This window comes from Lagenorhynchus albirostris, chromosome 18 (genome assembly GCF_949774975.1).
Source record: "Lagenorhynchus albirostris chromosome 18, mLagAlb1.1, whole genome shotgun sequence".
NCBI classification, from domain to species: domain Eukaryota; kingdom Metazoa; phylum Chordata; class Mammalia; order Artiodactyla; family Delphinidae; genus Lagenorhynchus; species Lagenorhynchus albirostris.
In genome coordinates, this window is record NC_083112.1 from 73,625,804 (window position 1) to 73,632,002 (window position 6,199).

Here is a 6,199-nt window from a genome sequence, read left to right on the forward strand (position 1 = left end):
GGCTCCGGGTCGCCGCGCCGGACGCAGCTCGGACAGCCGGCTCCCGTGCGGCTCCAGGGTGCCGGGCGCGGGGCGTCAGGGAGGGCGCTCGGCCGGGACACAAAGGCCAAGAGACGGCTCGGCGGAGGCGGCGGGCCGCCTCGCACTATAGATCCACGGGGGCGGGCAGCGGCCCGAGCGCGCGGGCGCCGCTTCGGCGCGGTTCCATGTCCCGGAGCGCGGAGCGCGGTGCGCGGGCGGCGAGGGGCGTCTCCGGGCGCACAGGAGCCTCCACAGTCCTCGCGGCTCCCAGCCCGCGGAGCAGGCAGGAGGGGCTCGGTGCTCGCCGCGGGCGCCGGATGCGCGCGGGCCTTTGTGTGCGGGGAGGGCGCCGGGACCAGCTCCGCGCGCGTCTCCTCGCCCCAGCCGGCGCCGCCGTCCCCGCCGAGGAGAGTCAGCTCGGCCAGCGCGCTGTCAGAGCACTATAAACGCGGGGCCCCGCCCCACACCGCGCAGCCCATTGGCCCGCCGCTCGGCAGCCGCTAGCCGGTTGGGCGGGCGGCCGGTCCGTCAGGAGCCCCCGCCCGACATTGGGCGCCGCGAGGCGGGGCGCGGGCTGACAGGTGAGCCCCGCCCCCTGTCCCGGGCGGCGGCGCAAGCGGCGCGCGGGGGAGCCCGCGAAGGAGACGGGCCTGCGCGTGCACCCGGCGCCCCCCGAGATGGTAGGGACGGGCGAGTGGGGAGCGGGACAGCCCGGGGCACCTGCCCCCGCGCCCAGCACGCGCTCTCATTGCCCGGCAAGTGTCCAAACTTCAGCAGAGGTACAACGTCGAGGGCGAAACTTTCCCTGCGGAGCGGAAGGCAGTGGGCTTCCCGTGGGTCTCCCTCCTTCACTGCAGAGCGCCCTCTGCGTAGACTGGCTCACACCCCGCTTGCGCAGCCCTTCGCCGCGCCCACCAGGCCTCTCAGTGATGTGTTTCACACCTGGTTTCGGTACCGAACGTCGGCTGGGGCCCGAGCTAAGTCAGTGGGGCCGGGAGACGCAAAACGACTCCCGGGGACGCGGCGCCGGCGAGGCAGCCGACTCCCGGGGCGCGGCCGCCCGGGCCCCGCTCCCTCCGCACCTCGCTTCCCGCGAAGGCAGCACCTCTCCGCCGAGTGCGCGGCGGCACACCCGCGCCCGCCGCGGGATCTTCTCCTTAATTAGTCTCCGGGCCGCGCTCATACCTCCCCAGAGTGACCGGGAATTTAGGGGTGACCGTGACGAATAGCGCCGAAACAGGGAGGCGGCAGGAATTCTTCCATTGGATTCCCGGCGAAGCGCCTGCCTAAGAGCCTCTGGGACGAGCGCCACCGCGCCGCCGCTTCCGCGGACCCACAGCGCCCACTAGCGGCCGGCCTGCGCGCTCTGCCGGCGAGAGCACGACTCTTCGGGCCACCCGGACCCAGACCCCGCGCAGCTAACCGCGTAGAGGGTCCGAAGGAGGGTCGGCAGAAATGACCTGACCAACAGCAGGGAGAGCTCGGCACAAATCAGGCACAGTACAAATGTAACAGTTCTCATCCTTAATGTTTTAAAAGCAAAGAACCGGCCAGTATTCCTACAAATTCTTTTTGTTTTTAAGGCAAATTATCCACGAATTTAAATTTAAAAGAGAAAATATATATGGTAAAAACATCTCGTTTAGATACTTATGTTTTCTTTTCACTCTTCTTTGTAATAACTTTTGTAGGGCTTTATGGGTGAGTTAAGTATTCGTTTTTTGAACATTAAACGTTAATGTACATTTTAACTGGGAGTGTTACATACTTGTGAAGACTAGTTTGTTAAGACCGAAAACACTGAGGCACGCGAGGCACCGAATACATTCATATTATTCCAAGTATGTGAACGAAGAAAACAACTTTATTTTCTGCAGTTTCTAGTTTTAAATGAAAGCCTCCACATTGAAGAAACATTTTTCTTTAAAGGCTCAAAGACAGTAAACCGATTCGAAGTCATCGTCAGATTCCCAGAGGACTGAAAAACCAGGAAGGAGCAGGCGGTATTATTTCACAAAGGCAAAAGAGTCGTTTTCTAATAAGCTTACAACATTTAAGGGATTCATTTGAAATTTAATATAAATCTAGTTTAATATATTCTTTTAAAAGAACTAAAACTGAGTGTATCTCAGTAACTGTTTCACATTTAGCAAACCTATATTGTGAAATTTAAGTTGTGAACTCTTAGCACCTACATGCTCTCTCGCCAAGTAAACTAGAGGAAATAAAGGAAATTTGCATTGTCTGAAAATAACCCTGGCTCCCATTTTTAGTAAATCTGATACTCTCAAATCCAAAGCCCTTTACCTTGGGAAAAATGTAAATGTACATGTTTAAACTGCTTCCTTTTTTTAAAAACAAAGTGTGTATTTGACCAAAAAATAAATCCCTACACAAAGATTCCTATTGTATAACTTAAGTGTGTGAATATGTATTAACTTACTTTCAGTAAATATAATTAGCTGTAGAAACTATGTGAAAAGTATCAGCAGTAGCAACTCCACTGCTCTTTAGAGAGTAATTTCAGTAATTAAAAGCATCACCTCAAGCCACTTGTATCTTATTGTACATATATCATGCGAGGAAAAAAAATCAGCAACATCTGCGTGTACAAGACATTGAAACTTTAAATCCTGTCACATCAGTTGAATACCTCTTTGTATTTGGACTTTTGTTTTACAATTGTTGGAGAAACGTGGTTATTTTTGCAAATCTGTAATTCTACCATCACATATTTAACCCGACATCAAAAAATGAGATTTTATTTCAGCAAAGAAAGTTACTTCAACTGTTTCCAGAGTTAAGGAAGAAATTTCTAAAAGCCTAATTAATAAAAATTGGGGGGATTTCAAAGACATAGCCAAGTATAAATGTTGATGGATATAAATTTGAATAAATGTCGAATGAAGTGGCAAATATAAAAGTTGGATAGTTCCAGTTTTAAAAATAAGAGGGCAGGGCTTCCCTGGTGGTGCAGTGGTTGAGAGTCCGCCTGCCGATGCAGGGGACACGGGTTCGTGCCCCGGTCTGGGAAGATCCCACATGCCGCGGAGCAGCTGGGCCTATGAGCCATGGCCGCTGAGCTGGGCCTATGAGCCATGGCCGCTGAGCCTGCGCGTCCGGAGCCTGTGCTCTGCAAGGGGAGAGGCCACAACAGTGAGAGGCCCGTGTACCGCTAAAAAAAAGAAAAAAAAAATTAAAAAATAAGAGGGCAATGAATTTTGCCCAAGTAAGTGTGCCTTACTAGTCAGGTTTCTGCCCCTTTTGAATCCATATGCAAGCTTTGGTCTTTAGAACTTATAGTTGTTTCTTACATATTCCTTGTACAGTAATCCACTGATTCTAAGATGTACTTCGAAAGACATCTTTAACTCCTATAAAAACAAAGAACAAAAGCCTTATCTAAATGTAACGTTACAGAAAGATTATTCTGCTTTATGTATGTTGATTAAATCTTGTCCAAGCCATGAACTTTCTACATAGCTGGAAGACTCTACTAAACTGCATGCAGTTTACCTCATACAAGTCACTGAAATTTTTAGAACTCTCCCACAAATGACACTTTGCTTGGTTTATTCCACGGGAAGACCTTTCAAGAGTAAAACTCTTTAGATCAACTTCGCCATACATTTCTGTCCATCTATCTGCTTCTAAAATTCCTATTACACATTGTAGCACGTTAGTATCTACCTATTAGTTTGGTAGGAAAAGTATTAGTCATTACATGGGGCTCTTGGTCAAAAGAATCATTTTTCCCCTTTGGCAAGTTTCTTAACTCATACCTTACAGACCATACCCATTCTTTATGGAATCAAAATAACCATTATTTTCCACTACAGTAATTTAAATCTCTAGCTCAAATTATCATTGCTTTTATAACGTTATTAATGCAAAAGCAGCCTATGTGGAAAGAATACAGGTTTGGCTCCAACTAGGTAGGGTACCTGGCTCAAGACCTCATTTCCTTATATGTAATCCAACAAGTTGAGAGGGCCAGCTATTTCTAGTCACCATTCCAAATTCGCCTAGGTAGTTCGGTGGAGATAAACACGCAGGTAACAAAACAGCTAGCTGTGCACTTTTATCACTCATTAACTTTAGCATTTCTGTGACTCCCACTTTGCGGACTGATATGATATACACATACTGTATGTTATAATAAAGTTAAATTCTGCTCTCAGCATATAAGGGGTATTACTGACAGCAGTCACAAGGAGACAACCCAACTCCTATTATGGGTCCATCAAACCATTTTTGCTCCTTTATCCCACCTTACAATAAGCTATTCAACAGAGCCAATTGCAATTATATATTCCTTTGTTAATTCATGTTGTCATAAATTTAATTGATGGTGAAAGCCTGGAAAATGAGGAAGGCAACAATCATCATGCAAATGTATACAAAGAACAAAAAGCCCATTTTATTCGAACCCTAATAAACCAGGTTTAGTGATCAGCAGTTGTATTAATCTTAGAAGATACTGACACTACTGAACACACACACACCTTTGCCTGAGTGACAGTAAAACTACTGAACGATGATTTTACTCTTTTACTCTGAAACCTACTGGCTTTAGACGTGGAAATATAAACAAATATGTATAAAAAACAAGACTGTTCCAACATCCTCTGGTCAACCACTGGAGGCTCAAGGAAGGAACAATCTTCTTTTAAAATGCATTTCAATCATACAGACACCAACTTTAATTTCTATTGGGCCCTCTGTATCCCCCTTCCATTGCTTCCTAGCTGCAAGTCAGTTACTCTAGTAATTATAGATACAACATATATAATAGATCAGACAATGCCATCTAATCATCTAAAAACCAACTATGGCAAATCTGCTACAAAACATACAGTGCAGTGTTATTAGCAAATTACCGCACCACTGGCAACTCCCTATGGACAACAGAACGTTAAAGAAAAACCAAACCCACCCTCAAAACATAAGAGTAAACAAGAAACATTACAAATAACAAAGGTGATGGTGAAGAATCAAAACTGGCAATTCAACAAATGAAAGAATGGGGCCTCCTGCTTGGGCTTCAACACCCGTCCTAGATTTTTTACCTTCGGTGGTCCTTCTGCTAATTAATAACACTCTGGTATTTGTTTATAAGACTCCTGGATGGACTGGCAAGTCTCAAAAATTAAGATATACTGTTTTCAGAATTTCTTATGGCCAATACAAAGCAGATGGATGGTTCTGGGGTAAAGGAGCAGAACATTGGGACAAATGGTAACAGAAGCTCTGGTTTTATTAACAGCTTTGGAGAAATTTTAGTTAAGAAGGACCCGAATATAAAATGAGGCATTAGAAACAACATACAGAGTTCAATTGGCCAGGATTCTGTACTTATTTTACCTCAGAAAATTAAAAAGTACAAACTTCCTTTTGCAATTTTTTTTTTGTAAACTATTGTTATTTTGGGGGGAAATTCTTGAAGTACTGGTGGCCATACAGAAAAGCTATGAACATACGTTACTAGCACAACTAACTCAGAAATTAACTGAGGACACAGAGAGCCTAATTTGCTACATCTTCGTAAGAGAAACTGGAGCAGTAAACCTTTAACTACAAACCCCTTCCCCTCTTTGCAAGCATTAAAGAGTCCTCACACATAGCTAATTTAAAGGTTTAGTTTATACAATTGATTTAATTCTGCAAACTCCACAATATAAATGGCAATAACTACATATATTAAATACTGTAATAAAAATAAACAGTCATTAGTTAATTCTATAATGCATTAAGAGCAACTTTAAAAAGCAAATTGTGAATAAAGGCATACTTAATAAATTAGGGAACATCTGAACTGCTAATAGTTTGGGAAAGAATTTGAACTTTTTACAAAACCAGTGGAAACAAATGAAGAAAACAAATTACTACACATTGCTGTAGCACAGAAAGGATTGGGTGCGTTTTATTAACAATGACATCCTCTTTCCTGCAGCCTGACACAGGAACAGTTCCATTATCTGATGTGAGCCTCCAACAGCAAGCAGATACTGCAGCACGTTACTAAGCAACTTACTGTGATTTCACACTATATGTGGCAGGAAGAAATTTTTTAAAAACGAAAAGGCAGGCATAAGCTGATTTCTAATATTTTTAAGTCCAGGCTACTCTCTTAGATACAATGTTTAGAACACTTGTATACCAAAACAACTTTTAAATG